General features: G+C 37.9%; 1 pseudogene across 1 annotated transcript in view; it reads left to right on the forward strand.

The window, feature by feature from the left end:
* Positions 1 to 22,765, forward strand: part of LOC147357046 (complement factor H-like) — a 251,450-nt pseudogene that overhangs the window by 5,314 nt on the left and 223,371 nt on the right. The window contains exons 2-5 of the transcript XR_015142900.1: positions 1,346 to 1,364; positions 1,756 to 1,929; positions 5,655 to 5,843; positions 6,269 to 6,445. The product of XR_015142900.1 is annotated as a complement factor H-like (transcript). The remainder of the gene's footprint in view (positions 1 to 1,345; positions 1,365 to 1,755; positions 1,930 to 5,654; positions 5,844 to 6,268; positions 6,446 to 22,765) is intronic.

Genomic DNA, 22,765 nt, shown 5'->3' on the forward strand with positions numbered 1-22,765 from the left:
GAAGAAACACAAGCTGGAATCAAGATTGCCAGGAGAATTATCAATAACCCCAGATATGCAGATGACACCACCCTTATGGCAGAAAGTGAAGAGGAACTAAAAAGCCTCTTGATGAAAGTGAAAGAGGAGCGTGAAAAAGTAGACTTAAAGCTCAACATTCAGAAAACAAAGACCATGGCTTCTGGTCCCATCACTTCATGGCAAATATATGGGGAAACAGTGGAAACAGTGTCGGACTTTATTTTTTTGGGCTCCAAAATCACTGCAGATGGTGATTGCAGCCATGAAATTAGAAGACGCTTACTCCTTGGAAGGAAAATTATGACCAACCTATATAGCATATTCAAAAGCAGTGACATTACTTTACCAACAAAAGTTCATCTAGTCAAGGCTATGGTTTTCTAGTAGTCATGTATGGATGTGAGAGTTGTACTGTGAAGAAAGCTGAGCGCCGAAGAATTGATGCTTTTGAACTGTGGTGTTGGATAAGACTCTTGAGAGTCCCTTGGACTGCAAGGAGATCCAACCAGTCCATTCTGAAGGAGATCAGTCCTGGGTGTTCTTTGGAAGGAATGATGCTAAAGCTGAAAGTCCAGTACTTTGGCCACCTCATGGGAAGAGTTGACTCATTGGAAAAGACTGTGATGCTGGGAGGGATTGGGGGAAGGAGGAATAGGGGACAACAGAGGATGAGATGCTTGGATGGCATCCCTGACTCGATGGACGTGAGTTTGAGTGAACTCTGGGAGTTGGTGATGAACAGGAAGGCCTGGTGTGCTGCAGTTCATGGGGTTGCAAAGAGTTGGACACAACTGAGGGACTGAACTGACTGATGTCCTCTTCTTCCCTACAATGGTGGAGCTCAGTATTTACGATAGACACCTTTTACCTGAGTCTTTATGTGAAAGAGGAGTTTTGAAACCTGGATTAGGTTATTTTATTACAATAAAAATAATGTATTCCAAAATCTTAGTGGCTTAAAAAACTAAAGTTTATTTTCTATGTATGCTCACTTCCAGCCTTCATTGGAACCTGCATCTGCTATGTCTCTTGCCTTGGCAGGTAGATTCCTTACCACTTGTGCCAACTGGGAAGCCCATTGTATTAGATATATAGTCTTAATTAACAAATTTCCCAGAAAACATAGATCGGGAGGGACCCTCCTCCTTATTTTAATTGTCAGAATCAGGGAATGGAGATATGACCTTCCATGTTCTTCTTTAATCACTGTAGCTGTGGGAAAGAGAACATGAAAATTCAATGACTTTTTCAACTCCCTCCCTCCCTAAAGGAAAACATTACTTCCACATTCATTTCATTGCCCTATGCAATCCCTGTATTTAAGTCTACTTCAAAAGGACAGGGTGTGCTATTGCAACAAGTGTCTGGAGGGAGGAGAATATTTTCCAGCAGTACTTGTGAGAAATACAGAAGCCGAGAAGCTCGCAGAAAGTGGAAAGAATAGCTGAAGTGATACATCATGAATTCTTTGCCAGATGTGGAATATCATGAAGAGTGTGTTGACTGTGGAGAAAGAGATTTCAAGAGTACTGAGGGTACAGATACATCAGATGAGAAACACAATGAAGGGAAATGTAAGTGATACAGCAGGAGGGGTATGAGGCTGTGCTCATTTTACTGACTTTTGTGCTGTACGAAGAACAAATTAATAACATCCACTTTTGTATTTTTATATAATTGGTTATTTTAATGGATGTGATTTCTATATTGTGAACATACCTTTTGTCTTTTCAGAAATAACATGTGATCCTCCTCGTATTCCAAACGGTGTGTACAGACCTGAATTAAGCAAATACAGAGGTCAAGATAAAATCACTTATGAGTGTAAAAAGGGTTTTTTTCCTGAGATCCGTGGAACTGATGCAACATGTACCAGAGATGGCTGGGTACCTGTTCCGAGATGTGCCTGTATGTTCCATTCATATCTTGACCTTCTTCTTAATTGTGAAATTTATTTCTCGTAAACACACAACAGTGGGGCACCATGCCCTACGCAGTAGGGCAAATCCAAGTATCCGCCCTACTGTGTATGGTAATTTGGGGCTTTTAGAGGCATTATTTGCTTCTTGAAGTAGGCAATTCTAATAAGGAATAAAAACATTTTTGTAAACTAAAAACTCTTTACATTTTTGCCACTCAAAGATAAAATATGGCTGTGTTTTTGAATATATAAATCTCTAACAACCTACTCCACTGTTCTTGGCTGGAGAATCCCATGGGCAGAGAAGCTTGGCAGGATATAGTCCACAGGTGATCACAAAGAACGAGACATGACTGAAGTGAATTAGCATGCAAAATAATTGTAATACTGGATCTAAGCCATTAAGTAAAAATAACATCACATAGCACCTATTGTTTTAGATGCCTGCGTGAATGCATGCTAAATTGCTCAGTCATGTCTGACTCTTTGCCACCCTATGGACTGTAGCCCACCAGGCTTCGCTGTCCATGGGATTTTCCAGGCAAGAATGCTGGAGTGCCTTCTTCCAGGTGTTCTTCTCAACTCAGGGATTGAAACCTGCATGTACTATGTCTCCTGCATTGGCAGGCGGCTTCTTTCCCACTTGGGCTCACTGGGAAGCCATTGTATTGGATACATAGTCAAATTAACACGTTTCCCAGAAAACGTTTTGGCTTAGGACAACACCCCTCCATATTCTTAGAGCTCCTGTGGGTCAGGAATGAAGAAGGGTCTTCACTGTCTGGTTCTGAATCACTGTGCATGGGTGGCAGTCAGGATATTGACCTGGGCCACTGTCACCTGGAGGCTCAGTTGGGCTGGAGGCTTTGCTTCCAAGTTGGCTCACTGTCCTGGCTTTGTGGGGAGGCCTCAGTACCTGACCAGCTGGGCGTCTCTGCAGATCACTTGAGAGACAGCTACCTTTCCTCAGGGGCAGTGACCCCAGAGAGGGAGGAGGAAGCCTCCACACCAGGTATGACTTGGTCACACAGTGTGTGTCAGTCATGTGTATTCTTTAGAAATGGACACTAAGTCCTGCACACTCAGTGGTGAGTACTTAGGTTCTGTTTGAAGAGAGGATTGTGGAAGGCATTGTGGACTTTCCTAAAACCGTAAAATATAGAAAAACATCAGGTCAGCTGAACAGAGTATTTTCTGGGGATGCTTCCTTTACTCCTCAACTTCCTCTAAGTTGCCTCTAAACAATCTTCTTCTTTCTAACAGTACACTGTAAAATTTCAGCATACTTAAACCAGTTACTCCATGAAAGAAAACTGTAATGATATAAAACAGTTCAGTGACCTTAATGGTAATTCCAAGCATACATTTAAAATGAATTTTCAAAGCATAAGTTCCATTAAAATGAAGGTATGAGCAGTATGAAACAGATTTTAATCTGCATAAGAATTTTAGGAAAAATATTTAATCTTGTTTAAGATGGATTTATGAAAATGGTGCTGTGTGCTTAGTCGCTCAATCATGTACAACCTTTTGTGATCCTTTGGACTATAGCCTACCAGGATCCTCAGTCTGTGGAATTCTCCAGGCAAGAATACTGCAGTGGGTTGCCATTTCCTTGTCCAGGGGAATCTTTCTGACCCACAGATGAAACCTGCATCTCCTGTGTCTGCTGCATTGCAGATGGATTCTTCACCAATGAGCCATAGGGAAGCCCTTTAAAAATGGTAGATCAACCCAATTCTATTTATATCACAACAAGGTTATCCCACAAGGGACCTTGTGAAGTTCTTGTGGACAACATGAGGAAACTATTTAAATAGTTTATCAATATTCATAATTTCATTACATGAGCTGATTATCAGATGCAGGACTTTGTTCTCAGGCCTGTTCCTTTCCTCTTGTGTATCATCAGCTAGTTTAATGCTGCAAAGGAGATGCATCTGGAATGATACACAAGCGGTGATAGTGAACCTATATTAGGACAGATTCATCCCTCAGAATGACTCCCATGTGTGAGGTTGGACCTAATAACATGAAATTTAAAACTTAAATTTAAAAACTATAAGATCCTGGGCCTGGATCTTTGGAGTAAGTTGCAGAGGTACAGAAAGACTAGAAACACTTTAAAACTTGGTGAATACTTTTCATCAATGTTAAGATCAATCTGAGCCAACATTATGATGGACAGCCAAGCCTGCTCATGAGACCTGAACCTGGGTTGATAGAGCGTAAGAGAAGAATGAGGCTGTTCTGAGTCCTGACAAAGTCAATGCCATTCCAACTATAGTGGACTATTATATGTGCTTCAATAAATGATTTGGTTAGAGAGACAAAGACAGATTCACATGTGCCCAAATAAAAGAGAGGAGGAAAATAGCTCAGGCCAGTGATAGTAATGATGCTTACTTTTAATTATGCCCTCTTTGTGTACCTTTTGGAAGTGAGTGTCAGAGGATTATTTTACTGTATTCATATTCTATGATGCATCAAAATGATAAATGTACTAGTTCTGAAATCAGATCATCAGAACTCAAATCTCTCTTCTACAACATAATGACAAAGCTAATTGAGTTCTTTTCACTTGGTTCTTGCAAATACAAAGACTCAAACTTGCCCAACATAGAATTATTGAAAGATACACATATCTTAACATACATGATGAAATTTGTAAAATTCAAGGATGAAGAGACAATGTTCTAATCTCCAAAAAGTAGTGGACAGAAACCTAGAGTATTACTTAAGAGGAATCAAACTATGTAAGCATTTCAAACTAAAAAATGTAGAAAAGCTTCAAAAAAGTGGGGGAAATCTAGCAGTGATGAGAGATGCAGACTATAGGCCATGAGACGGTATAATTGACAAGTCTTTGTTAAAGAAATGGATTAAGATATGCAACGAACCAAATTTTGTAATTCACATAGCAAGCATATACATGAAAATTACTCAATATATGCTAATAACAATAAAATGTAATTATGTTATACCTCATTTAAAATATTTGTAAGAATTACTGAAAAATACATCATTCTCCAATTAAAATTAGACCATAAGTGACAAGGGTTTCCCTTCATCTTAACCATTTAAATATTAAGAATTATTCATTGTTCATTTCTCTGATTAGACAAGCAAGGGAAAAGATATCTTAATGTTCAGTTTGATAGATAAATAAGAATGTCACTCTGTGTGATTTGATCAATGAAAAATTGTTGTGGTTTTCTCTATATATCACATATTTCCAATAAACAGAAAAGTAAACTAATGAATGATAATTGTAAAAAAAATCTGTTTGATTCCTACATTGACTTGGTATGAGAATAAATGTCAGGATTCTGATTTCTGATGAGAATGGAGAAGAAAGAAAAAGAAAGCAGATGAGCCACAAGATACAATCTGTACTTTCATCTCTTGATTAAGATGCTAGTCAACCAAGGTTGGGACTTCTGTACTTAAGGAGAATTCATTTAATATAATTTCCTACCAAGAGAATCCACATACAAATTTTACATAATATGACCCACAAGACATAATTTGATCTTCATTAGCAGGGAGTTCCTTACATACTTCAATCATCTGAATTTTCTATAACTTTTTTTCCCTAGAAACCATAATGCAATGAGTGTAATTAATTGAACAAGGATATATTTCATAGACGAAATATTAATTCAAATTGTATACTGAGGTAAAACATTATTTCTACTTTTTTTATTCCAAGGGAAACCTTGTAGTTATCCAGTAATAAAACATGGACGGCTATATTATTCATACAGAGGATACTTTCCAGCACGTGTAAATCAACAGTTTGTCTATAACTGTGATCATCATTTTGTGCCTCCTTCACAACGTTCCTGGGACCACCTGACTTGCACAGCAGAAGGATGGTCTCCAGAAGAACCATGCCTCAGTAAGTAAACCTCTTTAAGTTTATATGCAAAATCTTTGAAAGAGTGAAGAGACAAAGTTGACAAGTGAGTACAGTTAAGTGTTATGTAACAACAGTAAGGCCACGGGATGAGTTCTGTGAGCAAAAAATCCAATAGAACTTCCCTTTACTAGATGCTTTTCATGTAAATCGTATGAGAGATACAGAGACTTTACAAGAATATCTGCATCATTTATACATATTTTAGTCATAAAACTAAAGACAAATAATATGGAATGTTATCTTTTTCATTTTCCACAAACGTGGTACTAGCTTCCATTTTTATTGTTACATGTTATATTTGAATACTAATGCATTCTTATGTAAATTCTATAAGGTTAATCTTTAATGTACTATTTTCCCAAATTTATGCTGTATTTCTTTCATATTAATTTTATGATCCTAAGGACAATGTATTTTCAATTATTTGGAAAATGGACATAACCAACATCCTGAAGAAAAATATTTACAGGGTGAAACTGTAAGAGTTCGCTGCTATGAAGGCTACAGTCTTCAAAATGATCAGAACACAATGACCTGCACAGAGAGTGGCTGGTCTCCTCCTCCCAGATGCATCCCTGTCAGTGAGTAAACTGGGCTGGAATCCCATGTATTCATAATTTTCTAAGACTCAGCTGTATTATCCACTCCAAAAGTTTATATCAGATTCTTGTTTTGCCAAAGGACCTATTTAATTTTATTGTTTACAAGTGTCTATGAGTGTACCTCTAGACTTCTTGATAAGTATATAACCAAATACATGTACCTATTGATAGACATTAGTCAAGAAAAGAGGAGAAGATCCACAATGAAGAAACCTGTAATAACAGAGTGAGGTCAGAAAGGTGGCAGGAATCTCACCATGTCTCCTGATATAAACACAGACTTTGACCATCATTTGTGGATAATGATGGTATCTTTGTGGGGGTCCAGGAGTCTAGCAAGGAGAAGGCAATGGCACCCCACTCCAGGACTCTTGCCTGGAAAACCCCATGGACGGAGGAGCCTGGTAGGCTGCAGTCCATGGGGTCACTAAGAGTCGGACACGACTGAGCCACTTCACTTTCGCTTTTCACTTTCATGCACTGGAGAAGGAAATGGCAACCCACTCCAGTGTTTTTGCCTGGAGAACCCCAGGGACGGGGGAGCCTGGTGGGCTGCCGTCTAAGGGGTCGCACAGAGTCGGACAGGACTGAAGCGACTTAGCAGCCCAGGAGTCTAGCAGAGACATGACAGCATGCTCCTAGGGCACAAAGATTCAAGACTGGACGCCTCACTGAGAGTTAGAGGCGTAGCCTCATTTTGCTCCTGAGGTGGCCCTGCTTAGTGCCAAGATAGACCCCTCAGCACAGGATTTTACCTGTGGGGAAAATAAGAGCATGTGAGCAAGGGCGGCGTCCTCATCTTCCAGCGCACTTCTCTCTCCCCTTATCCAGGACACTGGGGTCACCTGCATGGCTGGGATGGGGAGAGGCCAGGAGTACAGCATCCAGGGCTAGAATTCCTCAAGGAGCCTACTGACCTGGGTCCTACTGACCATGTGGAGATCCCACCAGGGAGCCCCAAACCATTGCAGACACCGTGCTTGTGGTTCTGCTCACCCCTGGGCCCCTCATCTCATCCACATCCCCTCCCCAGGTCCAGCTCCCTGTGTAACTCCCCACGGTGGCATCTAGACCTTTGCAGATGGCCTGTGGTACATCTAGAAGCCAGCCTGTCCCCGTGGGTCTGCTCACGAATGTGGGCATTTGGCATTGCCCCAGGGAAGCAGCCAGGAAACTGTCGGCACAGAGACTGTCTTTGCTGTGTTGATAGATGCATATGAGCTTCAGAATTCTCTCCTAGGAGTAATTGAGGACGTGGGACAGGTGTCTCCTTAAAAAATGTCTGAAAAGTCTCAAAATCCCTACCAATGTGACAGTGTACTTCCCTCCCCAGGTCAGTCTGTAAAGACTGGAGGGAGTGACTGCTTCATTAAATGCAAACACAGCAACCTGAGACTTCAAGGGACACAGACATCAAAGGACTAAAATGTTAACAGAGAAACACAATAGGTTTTCAGTTACTGACCCCAAATAACAGATATGGACGATTTGTCTGATAAGTAATTCAAAGTAATTGCTTAAGAATTTCATTGAGATAGAAGAAAACAGTGGAGAAGGAAATGGCAACCCACTCCAGTAATCTTGCCTGGGAAATCCCATGGACAGAGGAGCCTGGAGGGCTACAGTCCATTGAGTCTCAAAGAGTCAGACACAACTGTAGTGACTTAGCATGCAAACATGCAATCCTTTATATTTAGAGTAATTATTGACAGATAAGGATGTATTAATATTATCTTTTTTATTTTCAGTTCAGTTCAGTCATTCAATCGTGTCAGACTCTTTGCGACCCCATGAATCGCAGCACGCCAGGCCTCCCTGTCTATCACCAACTCCTGGAGTACACTCAGACAGGATGTTTTATAGTTTCCTAATTTTTTCTTTCCTCTGATGGCTTGCCTCTTTGATTTTATGATATTTGTTATAGTAGTATGCATTTAATCTAGCATGGATTCTTGCTTTGTTTACCATGAGATTTACATAAAACACCTTACAGAGAGAGCAGTGTGTTTTATGCTGATAATATATGAACATCAACCACATATTAAATCTCCTTCCTTTTACCCTTCTCCATTTTATCTGTTTGATGTCATGATTTACCTCGTTTTACAATGTGTACTTAATTAAAAAATAATTGTAGATATAGTAATTTTTATATTCCTGTGCTTTAACTCTTAAATAGTTGTGTTTAACATTCCATATCAAGGTACTGCAGTGTTCTGAATGTGAATGTGCACTTAAATTTACCAGTGTACTAGGTATTTTCATGGAATGAATTAGCATTCTTTTACTTCAGCTTCAATAATTCCTTTTAGTGTTTCAGTAAGGAAGGTCTGTATGCCTGCTCAGTTACGTCAGCTGTGTCTGACTCTTTGGGACCCTGTGGGCAGCCTGGTCCCGCCAGGCTCCTCCCTCCATGGGGTTCTCCAGGCAGGAATACTGGAGTGGGTTGCCATGCCTTCCTCAAGGAAGGTCTAATTGTGTTCTGTTTCCTCAATATTTGTTGGTCTGGTGAAATCTTTATATTCTTTTCTTTTCTGAATGATATTTTCAAGTATTCTTCTTTGGCAGTTTTTTCTTTCAACACTTGGAATAAACCATCCCACTTTCTCCTGGCCTAGTAGGTTTCTGCTGAGAGATTTGCTAAGATCCAAATGAAGGCTCTTTAGTAAATTTCAAGGTTTTTGTATTGTTAGCTTGTTTGTTTTTTCTACATGTTGCTTGAAGGCATCTCTATTTTTCTTTGATTTTTGCAACTTTATTATAAATGTGTGTTGTAGAGGATTTTTTAAGTTGATTTGGTTTGGTCACCTGTAAGCTTCCTGAACTTAGATATTCAAATATCATCCTTAATTTGCGAAGTTCTCAGACATTACTCCTTAAATATATTTTCTGCCTCATCTCCTTTTCTCCTCCTGGAACTTCAATAATTTGCAAATAGGTTCTGTTTTCAATGTAGTATAGATCATGTAGCCTTTCTTTGTTCTTTTTCATTCTTTTATTTTTTAAAAAAATTTTTAATTTTGTTTTTATTTATTTTTTAAATATATTTATTTTATTGTATTTTTTAACTTTACAATATTGTATTGGTTTTGCCATACATCAACATGAATCTGCCACAGGTACATATACTTGTTCCCCATGTTGAACCTTCCTCCCTCCTCCCTCCCCGTACTATCCCCCTGGGTCATCCCAGTGCACCAGCCCCAAGCATCCAGTATCGTGCATCAAACCTGGACTGGCGACTCATTTCATATATGATATTATACATGTTTCAATGCCATTCTCCCAAATTATCCCACCCTCTCCCTCTCCCACAGAGTCCAATAGACTGTTCTATATACATCTGTGTCTCTTTTGCTGTTTCGTACACAGGGTCATCATTACCATCTTCCTAAATTCCATATATATGCATTAGTATACTGTATTGGTGTTTTTCTTTCTGGCTTACTTCACTCTGTAGAATAGGCTCCAGTTTCATCCACCTCATTAGAACTGATTCAAATGTATTCTTTTTAATGGCTGAGTAATACTCCATTGTGTATATGTACCACAGCTTTCTTATCCATTCATCTGATGATGGACATCTAGGTTGCTTCCATGTCCTGACTATTATCAACAGTGCTGCGATGAACCCTGGGGTACATGTGTCTCTTTCAATTCTGGTTTGCTCAGTGTGTATGCCCAGCAGTGGGATTGCTGGGTCATATGGCAGTGCCATTTCCAGTTTTTTAAGGAGTCTCCACACTGTTCTCCATAGTGGCTGTACTAGTTTACATTCCCACAAACAGTGTAAGAAGCTTTCTTTTTCTCTATACTCTCCAGTATTTATTGTTTGTAGACTTTTTGATAGCAGCCTTTCTGACCAGCATGAGATGGTACCTCATTGTGATTTTAATTTAATCTCCCTGGACAAGATAACTTTGATATATCATCTGTCTCACGGATTCTTCTACCTTTTTGACTCTGTGGTTGATGCTCTTTAATGAATTATTTCATTTCATCCTTGGAACCTTCAGCACCAGAGTTTCTGTTTTTTTTTTTTTTTTTTATGATTTGTACATTTTTATTAAACTGCTTGTTTTGTCCATTGTTTATTTTCCTGCTTTTGTTCAAGTATCTTACTGTATTTTCTATAGCACACCGAGTTATTTAAAATGGCTATTTCGAATTCTTTTTTTTTTTTTAACTTTTATTTTATTTTTTACTTTACAATATTGTATTGCTTTTGCCATACATCAACATGCATCCATCACGGGTGTACACGTGTTCCCCATCCTGAACTCCCCTCCCACCTCCCTCCCCATACCATCTCTCTGGGTCATCCCAGCACACCAGCCCTAAGCTTCCTGTATCCTGCATCGAACCTGGACTGGCGATTCGTTTCTTATATGATATTATACATGTTTTAATGCCAATCTCCCAAATCATCCCCCCCTCCCTCTCCCACAGAGTCCAAAAGAGACTGTTCTATACATCAGTCTCTCTTTTGCTGTCTTGTATACAGGGTTATCATTAACATCTTTCTAAATTCATATATATGCGTTAGTATACTGTATTGGTGTTTTCCTTCTGGCTTACTTCACTCTGGCCTCCATTTAAAATAATAATTTTTTAAAGTAAAAAAAAAATTAAAAAAGATGTACTGCTACTTTGGGGAAAACAAAGGACAGGCTGTAAGTACCATTTCTGGGTGGCCTAATTTATCTAGACAAGACTCAGAAACACAGAAATTTCTGACAAAACAGAGATAGAAGTGTCAGCAGTGCCACTATAGAAGATCTGAAATATTGCGAGTCTCTAGCAGGTGGGAAGTTGTCTTTGAAGTTTTGTGGTGCTGTTTTTCTAATTAAAGTTCTAGTCTCCTTTGGGTGAGAGACAACTTCCTTCAACCCTGCTAGAGACTCCGCAACTATTTCAGATCTTCTATAGTGGCACCTGCTGACACTTCTAATCTCTGTTTTGTCAGAATTTCTGTGTTTCTGTGTCTTGTCTAGATAAATTAGCGCACCAGAAATGGTACTTACAGCCTGTCCTTTGTTTTCCCCAAAGTAGCAGTACATCTTTTTTTAATTTTTTTTTTACTTTAAAAAATTATTATTTTAAATGGAGGCCAGAGTGAAGTAAGCCAGAAGGAAAAACACCAATACAGTATACTAACGCATATATATGGAATTTAGAAAGATGTTAATGATAACCCTGTATACAAGACAGCAAAAGAGAGACTGATGTATAGAACAGTCTTATGGACTCTGTGGGAGAGGGAGAGGGTGGGAAGATTTGGGAGAATGGCATTGAAACATGTGAAACGTCATGTATGAAACGAGATGCCAGTCCAGGTTCAATGCACGATGCTGGATGCTTGGGGCTGGTGCACTGGGACGACCCAGAGGGATGGTGTGGAGAGGGAGGAGGGAGGAGGGTTCAGGATGGGGAACACATGTATACTAATTAAATAATTTTCTATTAAAAAAATAAAATAAAAATAAAACACAACAAGAGCAAGCACAACAATGACCTAAAACACTAAAAATAAATAAATAAATGGAGGCCAATTACTTTGCAATATTGTAGTGGTTTTTGCCATACAATGACATGAATCAGCCCTGGGCATACATGTGTCCCCTATCCTGAACCCCCCTACCACCTCCCTCTGCATCCCGTCCCTCAGGGATATTGCAGTGCACCAGCCCTGAGCACCCTGTCTCATGCATCGAACCTGGACTGGCGATCCGCTTCACATATGATAATATACATGTTTCAGTGGTACTAATCTTGTGTTCCTATTCTGGGCCACAGATATAAGCCAAATTTCTGTGCAAGCTCACTGGTCGTCTGTCAAAGGTTGGTCTTCCCTCTGAGTCAGTTGTAACCACAGGGATCTGGCCACAGGGTAGAAGGGTGTGTGAATGAAGCAGACAGAGGTGCTCTTGTCAATACCTGGAGTTTCACAGAAGGACTTATCTCCATGCAAAAATTTTTAAGATAGGTTTTCCAGGACTCCTGGAGTGCAGCTGAGAGGGCAATATGATGGTTCATGAGCCACTGTAGGCATCACATTCAAGACAGAGATCTGTCTGCCTTTTACCTCATGCATGCATTAGCGAGCATCCTCCTGGGTCTGCTGGCATATGGAATTATGGGGGTGGGTGGTTGTTTATTTTATATTTATTTATTTTTAATAGAAGTATACTTACTTTATAGTATTATGTTGGGTTCTACCAAAAATCAATAAGAATCAGCCATAGATTTACCCATGTCCCCTCCCACATGAACATCCCTCCCATTTCCCTGCCCATCCCACCCTTCTACGTTGTTACTGAGCTCTGGTTTGAGTTCCCTGAGTCATACAGCAAATTCCCATTGACTGTCTATTTTACATATGATAGTTTAAGTTTGCATGCTAACCCTCTCCATACATCCCACCCTCTACTTCCTCCCTGCCAGCCGTGTCCATAAGTCTGTTCTCAGTGTCTGTGTCTCCATTGCTGCTGTGCAAATAGGTTATCAGTACAATATTTCTAGATTTCATGTGTATGTGTTAGTATACGATATTTGCTTTTCTCTCTCTGACTTACTTCACTCTGTATATTAGGCTGTATGTTCATCCACCTCTTTAGGACTGACTCAAGTGCATTCCTTTTTATGACTGAGTAATATTCCACTGTATATATGCAGCACATCTTCTGTATCTATTAATCTGTGGACATCTGTGTTGCTTCCGTGTCCTAGATGTTATAAATGGAACTGCAGTGAACATTGGGGTACGTGTGTCTTTTTCAATTTTGGTTTCCTCAGGATATATACCTAGGAGTGGGGTTGGTGGGTCATATAGTACTTTTACTCCTGGCTTTGTAAGTACTCTCCATACTGTTCTTTATGTGGCTGTATCTGCTTACATTCCCACTAACAGTGCAAGAGGGTTCCCTTTTCTCCACACCTTCTCGAGCATTTATTGTTTGTAGACTTTTTGATGATGGTCATCCTGACTAGTGTGAAGTGATATCTCATTGTTGTTTTGATTTGCATTTCTTTAATAGTGATATTGAGAATATATATATGTGTTCATTAGCCATTTTAGGTCTTTAGACAAATGTCTGTTTAGGTCTTTTTTCCCATTTTTTGATTGGGTTGTTTGTTTTTCTGGTATTGATTTGTATGAGCTGCTTGTATCTTTTGGAAATTAATCCTTTGTCAGTTGTTTCATTTGCTATTATTTTCTCCATTCTGAGCATTGTCTTTTCACCTTATTCATAGTTTCCTTTGCTGTGGAGAAGCTTTTAAGTTTAATTATGTCCCACTTGATTATCTTTGTTTTCATGCCACTATTCTAGGAGGTGGGTCATAGAGGATCTTGCTGTGATTTATGACATAGGGTGTTCTGCCTGTGTTTTCCATCCATTTTGAGTTTATCTTTGTGTATGGTGTTAAAAAGTAGTCTAATTTCATTCTTTTCCATGTAGCTGTCAAGTTTTCCTAGCAGCACTTATGAAAGACACTCTATTTGCCCCATGGTATATTCTTGCCTCCTTTGTCAAACATAAGTTATTCATGGGTGTGTGGTTTAATCTCTGGGCTTTCTATCTTGTTGCATTGGTCTATATTTCTGTTTTTCTGCCAGTACCATACTGTCTGGATAATATAGCTTTGTAGTCATTCTGAAGTCAGGAAGGTTGATTCCTCTAGCTCTATTTTTCTTTCTCAAGATTGCTTTGGCTATTCACGTCTTTTGTGTTTCCATATGAATTATGTCTTTTTGTTCTAGTTCTGTGAAAAATAACATTGGTATTTTGATACAGATTGCATTGAATCTGCAGATTATATTTGGTAGTATAGTCATTTTCATAATGTTGATTCTTCTAACCCAGGAACATGGAATATCTCTCCATCTGTTTATGTTGTCTTTGATTTCTTTCCTCAACGTCTTGTACTTTTCTGTATACAGCTCTTATGTCTCCTTAGGTTTTTTCCCTAGGCATTTGATTCTTTTTTTTTTTTTTTTTTTCTAAATCAAACTGTCTTTTTATTGTTGAGTTGTAAGAGTTCTTTATGTACCCTGGATAAAATATCCTTTATCAGATATATGATTTGCAAATATTTTCTCTTATTCAGTGGGTTGTCTTTTTCATTTTCTTTTTTTTTGGTGCAATGGTAAATGGTATTGATACCTTAATTTCTCTTTCTGATGTTCCATTGTTAGTACAAAGGGATGCAAGTGATTTCTGTGTATTCATTTTGTATGCTGTCAGTTTGCTAAATTCACTGATTACCTCTAGTAATTTTCTGAACATATCTTTAGGGTTTTCTGTGTATAATATTGTCTGTCTGCAAACAATGCGAGTTTTGCTTCTTCTTTTCCAATCTGGATTCCTTTTATTTCTTTTTCTTCTCTGATTGCTGTAGCTAGGGCTTCCAAACAATGTTGACTAATAGTGGTGAGAGTGGGCACCCTTGTCTTTTCCTGATCTCACAGGGAATGCTTTCAGTTTTTCACCTTTGAGAATAATGTTTGCTCTGGGTTTCTCATATATGGGCCTTTATTATGTTGAGGTAGATTCCTTCTTTGCTCATTTTTTGAAGAGTATTTATCATAAATGGGTACTGAATATTTTCAAAAGCTTTTTCTGCCTCTATTGAGATGACCATATGGTTTTATCTTGCAATTTGTTAATATGGTATGTCACGTTGATGGATATACACAAGTATATTATAGAATGCTTGCATCCTTGCAATTAACCCAACTTGATCATAGTGTGCTATCTTTTTAATGTATTTTTGAATTATGTTTGCTAGTGTTTTGTTGAGGATTTTTCCATCTATTTTCATCAATGATATTGGCCTGTACTTTTCTTTTTCGTGTTGTCTTTGTCTGGTTTTGGTATTAGGGTGATAACGGCCTTGTAGAATGAGTTTGGAAGCGTTCCTTCCTCTGCAGGTTTTTGAAAGAGTTTGATAAGAATAGGCATTAGCTCTTCTCTAAATGTATGAGAGAATTCACCTGTGAAACTCTCTGGCCCTGTGCTTCAATTTTTGGGGAGTTTCTTAAATCACATTTTCGATTTCAGTGCATGTAATTGGCTTGTTCATAGTTTCTATTTCTTCCTGGTTCAGTCTTGATAGATTGAACTTTTCTAAGAATACATCCATTTCTTTCAAGTTGTCCATTTTATTGGCATATAGTTGCTCATAGTAGCCCCTTATGATCCTTTGTATTTCTGTGGTGTCTGTTACCCTCTCCTTTCTCGTTCCTAATTTTGTTGATTTAATTCTTCTCCCATTTTTTCTTGATGGATTTGACTACTTGACAGTTTTGTTTATCTTCTCAAAGAAGCACCTTTCAGTTTTATTAATCTTTACTAATGTTCCTTCATTTCTTTTTCATTTATTTCTGATCTGATCTGTAGGATTTCTTTCCTTTTACTAACTTTGTTTTTTTTTTTTTTTTTTTAATGTCCTTCTTTATGCAGTTGTTTTAGGTGTAAAGTTAGGTTGTCTATTTGATGTTTTTCTTTTTTCTTGCTATAAACTTCCCTCTTAGAACTGTTTTGTTGCTTCCCATAGGTTTTGAGGTGTCATGTTTTCATTGTCATTTGTTTCAAGAATTCTTTGATTTCCCTTTTGATTTCTTCACTTACCTGTTCATTATGTAAAAACATATTGTTTAATCTCCAAGTGTTTGTGTGTTTTACTGTAATTGGTATCTAGTCTCATAGTATTGTAGTCAGAAAAAATGCTTCATAGAATTTCAATTTTTATTAATTTACTGAGGTTTGATTTTTGGCCCCAATATAGTCTATCCTCGAAAATGTTCCAAGCACACTTGAGAAGAAAGTGTGTTCTTTTGGATTTGTGTGGAAAATGCTGAAGATATCAATTAGGTCCCTTTGGTCTACTGTTTCATTTAAGGTTTGTGTTTCCTTGTTGAGATCTTCCCTGGTGGCTCAGAAGTTAAAGTGTCTGCCTGCAATGCGGGAGATCTGGGTTTGATCCTTATTAATTTTCTGTTTTGATTATCTGCCCATTGGTATAACTGGGGTGTTAACATCCCTTACCATGATTGTGTTGCTATCAATTTCCCTTTTTACGTTTGTTAGTATTTGCCTTACGTACTGAGGTGCTTCTATGCTGGGTACATAGATGTTTAGAAATCTGTCTTCTTTTGGGATTGATCCCTTGGTCATTATATAATGTCCCTTCTTTATCTTGTATAATATTCTTTATTTTAAAGTCAATTTTGTCAGAAATGAGAATTGCCACTCCAACTTCCTTTTGATTTCCATGTGCATGGAATATGTTTTCCATCCTTTTACTATCAATCTGTATGTGTTTCTAGGTCTGAAGTGGGTCTCTTTTAGACAGCCTATATATGGGTCTTATTTCCTATCCATTCAGCCAATCTGTGTCTTTTGGTTGGAGAGTTTAATCCATTTACATTTAAAGTAATTATTTATATATTACAATTAGCATTTTACTATTATAATATAATATAATGCTGTATGTTCCTATAGCATTTTTAAAATTAATATATTTATTTTAATTGAAGGCTAATTAATTTACAATATTGTAGTGGTTTTTGCCATATGTTGACATGAATCAGCCATGGGTGTACATGTGTCTCCCATCCTGAAGCCCCCTCCCACCTCCCTCCCCATTCAATCCCTCAAAGTCATCCCAGTACACTGGCCCTGAGCCCCTGTCTCATGCATCGAACCTGGACTGGCAATCTATTTCACATATTATAATATACATGTTTCAATGCTATTCTCTAAATCATCCCACCCTTGCCTTCTCCTACAGAGTTGAAAAGTCTGTTGTTTACATCCTGTCTCTTTCACTGTCTCACGTATAGGGTCATCATTAACATCTTTCTAAATTCCATATATATGCCTTAATATGCTGTACTGGTGTTTTCCTTCTGACTTACTTCACTCTGTATGCTGCTGCTGCTAAGTCGCTTCAGTCATGTCTGACTCTGTGTGACCCCATAGGCGGCAGCCCACCAGGGTCCCCTGTCCCTGGGATTCTCCAGGCAAGAACACTGGAGTGGGTGGCCATTTCCTTCTCCAGTGCATGAAAGTGAAAAGTGAAAGTGAAGTCGCTCAGTCGTGTCCGACTCTTAGTGACCACATGGACTGCAGCCTACCAGGCTCCTCCATCCATGGGATTTTCCAGGCAAGAATACTAGAGTGGGGTGCCATTGCCTTCTCCGTCACTCTGTATAATAGGCTCCATTTTCATCCACCTCATTAGAACTGATTCAAATGCATGTTTTAATCACTGAGTAGTATTCCATTGTGTATACATACCACAGCTTTCTTATCCATTAATTTGTGAATGGGCATCTATGTTGCTTTCATGTCTTAGCTATTGTAAACAGTGCTATGATGAACATTGGGGTACATGTGTCTCTTTCAATTCTGGATTCTTCAGTGTGTATACCTAGCAGTGGGATTGCTGGATCATATGGCAGTTCCATTTCCAGTTTTTTAAGGAATCTCCACAGTGTTCTCCATAGTAACTGTACCAGTTTGCATTCCCACAAACAGTGTAAGAAGGTTCCTTTTTCTCCATACTCTCCAGAATTTATTGTTTGTAGACTTTTTGATAGCAGCCTTTCTGACCAGCATGAGATGGTACCTCATTGTGATTTTAATTTGCATTTCTCTGATAATGAGTAATGTTGAACATCTTTTCATATGTTTGTTAGCCATCTGTATGTCTTTTGGAGAAATGTCTGTTAGTTCTTTGGCCCATTTTTTTGATTTGGTCATTTATTTTTCTGTAAATTGATCTGCATGAGCTGGTTTTATAGTGTGGAGAATAATTCCTTGTCAGTTGCTTCATTTGCTATTATGAAGGCTATCTTTTCACCTTATAATTTCCTTCTTTGTGCAAAAGCTTTTAAGGTTAATTAGGTCCCATTTGTTTATTTTTTCTTCTATTTCCATTACTCTGGGAGGTGGGTCATAGGGGATCTTGCTGTGATTTAGGTCAGAAGGTGGTTTGCCCATGTTTTCCTCTGGGAGTTTTATAGTTTCTGGTTTTGCATTTAGATCTTTAATCCATTTTGAGTTTATTTTTGTGTATGGTGTTACAAAGTGTTCTAGTTTCATTCTTTTACAAGTGGTTGACCAGTTTTCCCAGCACCACTTGTTAAAGAGATTGTCTTTTCTCCATTGTATATTCTTGCCTCCTTTGTCAAAGATAAGTTTTCCATAGGTGCGTGGGTTTATCTCTGGGCTTTCTATCTTGTTCCATTGATCTATGTTTTTGGCATTGTGCCAGTACCATGCTGTCTTATTGACTGTAGCTTTGTAATATAGTCTGAAGTTAGGTAGGTTGATTCCTCCAGTTCCATTCTTATTTCTCAAGATTGCTTTGGCTATTCGAGATTTTTTTGTATTTCCATACAAATTGTGAATTTATTTATTCTAGTTCTCTGAAAAATGCCATTAGTAGCTTGATAGGAGTTGCATTGAATCTATAGATTGCTTTTTGTAGTATACTCATTTTCACTATATTGATAATTCTGATCCATGAACATGGTATATTTCTACATCTATTTGTGTTCTTTGAGTTTTTCATCAATGTTTTATAGTTTTCTATATATAGGTCTTTTGTTTCTTTAGGAAGATTTATTCCTAACTATTTTATTCTTTTCATTGCACTGGTGAATGGAACTGTTTCCTTGTTTCCTTAATTTCTCTTTCTGTTTTCTCATTGTTAGTGCAAGGGATTTCTGTGTGTTAATTTTATATCCTGCAATGGCTGCCGTCTGTGGGGTCACTCAGAGTCAGACACGACTGAAGTGACTTAGCAGCAGCAGCAGCAGCAGCAGCAGCAGCTCTAGTAATTTTATGGTAGTGTCTTTAGGGTTTTCTATGTAGAGGATCATGTCATCTGTAAACAGTGAAAATTTTACTACTTTTTCCTGATCTGGATTCTGTTTATTTCTGTTTTCTCTTCTGATTTCTGTGGCTAAAACTTCCAAAATTATGTTGAATAGTAGTAGTGAGAGTGGGGACCTTTCTCTTGTTTCTGACTTTAGGAAAAATACTTTCAAGTTTTCACCACCGAGGGTAAAGTTTGCTGTGGGTTTATCATATATGGCCTTTATTATTCTGAGTTATGTTCCTTCTATGCATGGTTTCTGGAGGGTTTTATCATAAGTAGATGTTGAATTTTGTCAAATGCTTTCTCTGCATATATTGAGATAATCATATGGTTTTTATCTTTTAATTTGTTAATGTGGTGTATCACATTGATTGATTTGTGAATATTGAAGAATCCTTGCATCCCTGGGGTAAAGCCCACTTGGTCATGATGTATGATTTTTTTCATATGATGTTGAATTTTATTTCCTAGAATTTTTTAAAAGGATTTTTGCATCTATGTTCATCAGTGGTATTGATCTGTAGTTTTCGGTTTTTTTTGTGGCATATTTGTCTGGTTTTGGTGTTAGGGTGATGGTGGCCTCATAGAATGAGTTTGGAAATTTACCTTCCTCTGCAATTTCCTGGAAGAGTTTGAGTAGGATAGGTCTTCTCTAAATTTTTGGTAGAATTCGGCTGTGAAGCCATCTGGTCTTGGGCTTTTGTTTACTGGAAGATCACTGATTACAGTTTCATCCCCATGCTTGTGATGGGTCTGTTAAGATTTTATCTTCCTTCCTGGTTCAATTTTGGAAGGTTAGACTTTTTTAAGACAGTTTTAAGAAGGTTAGACATTTTATTGTCATAAAGTTGCTGATAGTAATCTCTTATGATCCTTTGTATTTCTGTGTTGTCTGTTGTGATTTCTCCATTTTCATTTCTAATTTTGTTGATTTGATTCATCTCCCTTTGTTTCTTAATGAGTCTGGCTAATGGTTTTTCTATTTTATTTATCTTCTCAAAGAACCAGCTTTTAGTTTTGTTGATTTTTGCTATAGTCTCCTTTGTTTCTTTTTCAATTACTTCTGCCCTAATTTTTATGAGTTCTTTCCTTCTACTAACCCTGGCGTTCTTTATTTCCTCTTTTTCTAGTTGCTTTAGGTGTACAGTTAGGTTATTTATTGGATTTTTCTCTTGTTTCTTGAGGTAAGCTTGTAATGCTATGAACCTCCCCCTAGCACTGCTTTTACTGAATCCCTTAGGTTTTGTGTTGTCGTGTTTTCATTTTCATTCATTTCTATGCATATTTTGATTTCTTTTTTGATTTCTTCCGTGATTTGTTGGTTATTCAGAAGCATGTTATTTAGCCTCCATATATTTGTATTTTTAATAGTTTTTTTTTTTTTTTTTTTTCCCCCCTGTAGTTGACATCTAATCTTACTGCATTGGGATCAGAAAAGATGCCTGGAATGATTTCAATTTTTTTGAATTTACCAAGGCTAGATTTATGGCCCAGTATGTGATCTATCTTATAGAAGGTTCCATGTGCTCTTGAGAAAAAGATGAAATGCATTGTTTGGGGGTCAAGTGTCCTATAGATATTCTTAGGTCTAACTAGTCCATTGTATCATTTATAATTTGTGTTTCCTTGCTAATTTTCTGTTTAGTTGATCTATCCATAGGTGTGAGTGGGATATTAAAGTCTCCCACTATTATTGTGTTACTGTTAATTTCCCCTTTCACACTTGTTAGCATTTGCCTTACATATTGTGGTCTGCCTATGTTGGGTGCATATATATTTATAATTGTTATATCTTCTTCTTGGATTGATCCTTTGATCATTACTTAGTGTCCTTCTTTGTCACTTTTCATGACCTTTATTTCAAAATCTATTTTATCTGGTATGTGTATTGCTACTCCTGCCTTTTTGGTCTGAATTTGCTTGAAATGTATTTTTCCAGCCCTCTACTTTCAGTCTGTATGTGTCCCTTGTTTTGAGGTGGGTCCCTTGTAGACAGCATATATGTGGGTCTTGTTTTTTAATCCATCCAGCCAGTCTTTGTCTTTTGGTTGGGGCATTCAATCCATTTACATTTCAGGTAATTATTGTTAAATATGATCCCGTTGCCATTTATTTTGTTGTTTTGGATTTGAGTTTATAAACCTTTATAGCTTCCCTTGTAGCTCAGTTGGTAAAGAATCTGGCTTTAGTGCAGGAGACCCGGGTTTGATCCCTGGTTTGGGAAGATCCCCTGGAGAAGGAAATGGCAACCCACTCCAGTGTCCTTACCTGGAAAATCTCATGGACAGAGGAGCCTGATGGGCTGCCGTCCATGGGGTCGCAAAGAGTCAGGCACGACTGAGTGACTAACACTTACTTACTTATAAACCTTTTCTGTGTTTCCTGTCTAGAGAAGTTCCTTTGTCATTTGTTGAAGAACTGGTTTGGTGGTGCTGAATTCTCTCAGCTTTTGCTTGTCTGTAAAGCTTTTCATTTCCCCTGCATATTTGAATGAGATTCTTACTGGGTATAGAATGTGGGTTGTAGGTTTTTCTCTTTCATCACTTTAAGTACGTCCTGCCAATCCCTTCTGGCCTAAAGAGTTTCTGTAAAAAGATCAGCTGTTATCCTTATGGGAATCCCCTTGTGTGTTATTTGTTGGTTTTCCCTTGCTGCTTTTAATCTTTTCTCTTTGTGTTTGATCTTCATTAATTTGATTAATATGTGTCTTGGGTGTTTCACTTTGGGTTTATCCTGTTTTGGACCCTCTGGCTTTCTTGGATGTGGGTGGCTATTTCCTTCCGTATTTTAGGGAAGTTTTCAAATATTATCTCCTCAAGTATTTTCTCATGGCCTTTCTTTTTGTCTTCTTCTGGGACTCCTATAATTCAAATGTTGGGGTGTTTAACATTGTCCCAGATGTCTGTGATGTTGTCCTCATTTCTTTTAATTCTTTTTTCTTTTTTCCTCTCTGCTTCATTTATTTCACCCATTCTATCTTCCACCTCACTTATTCTATCTGCTGCTTCAGTTATTCTATTGTTGGTTCCCTCCAGAGTTCTTTTGATCTTATTTATTGCATTATTGATTATTGATTGACTCTTTTTTTATCTCTTCTAGGTCCGTGTTAAACATTCTTGCATCTTCTCAGTCCTCATTTCTAGTCTATTTATCTGTAACTCCATTTTGTTATCAAGATTTTGGATCATCTTTACTGTCATTATTCTGAATTATTTTTGAGATAAACTCCATATCCCCTCCTCTTTTGTATGATTTTTTTGGGATTTATCATGTTCCTTTACTGGCTGTATATTTCTCTGCCTTTTCATTTTGTTTAGATTGTTCTTTTTGGGGTGGCCTTTCTGTATGCTGGAAGTTTGTGGTTCCTCTTTATTGTGGAGGTTGCACCCTGTGGGTGTGGTTGGTCAT

Source organism: Bos grunniens, chromosome 16 (genome assembly GCF_055505025.1).
Source record: "Bos grunniens cultivar Pamir isolate PY7600 chromosome 16, Bosgru_T2T1.0, whole genome shotgun sequence".
In the NCBI taxonomy this organism is placed as follows: Eukaryota; Metazoa; Chordata; class Mammalia; order Artiodactyla; family Bovidae; genus Bos; species Bos grunniens.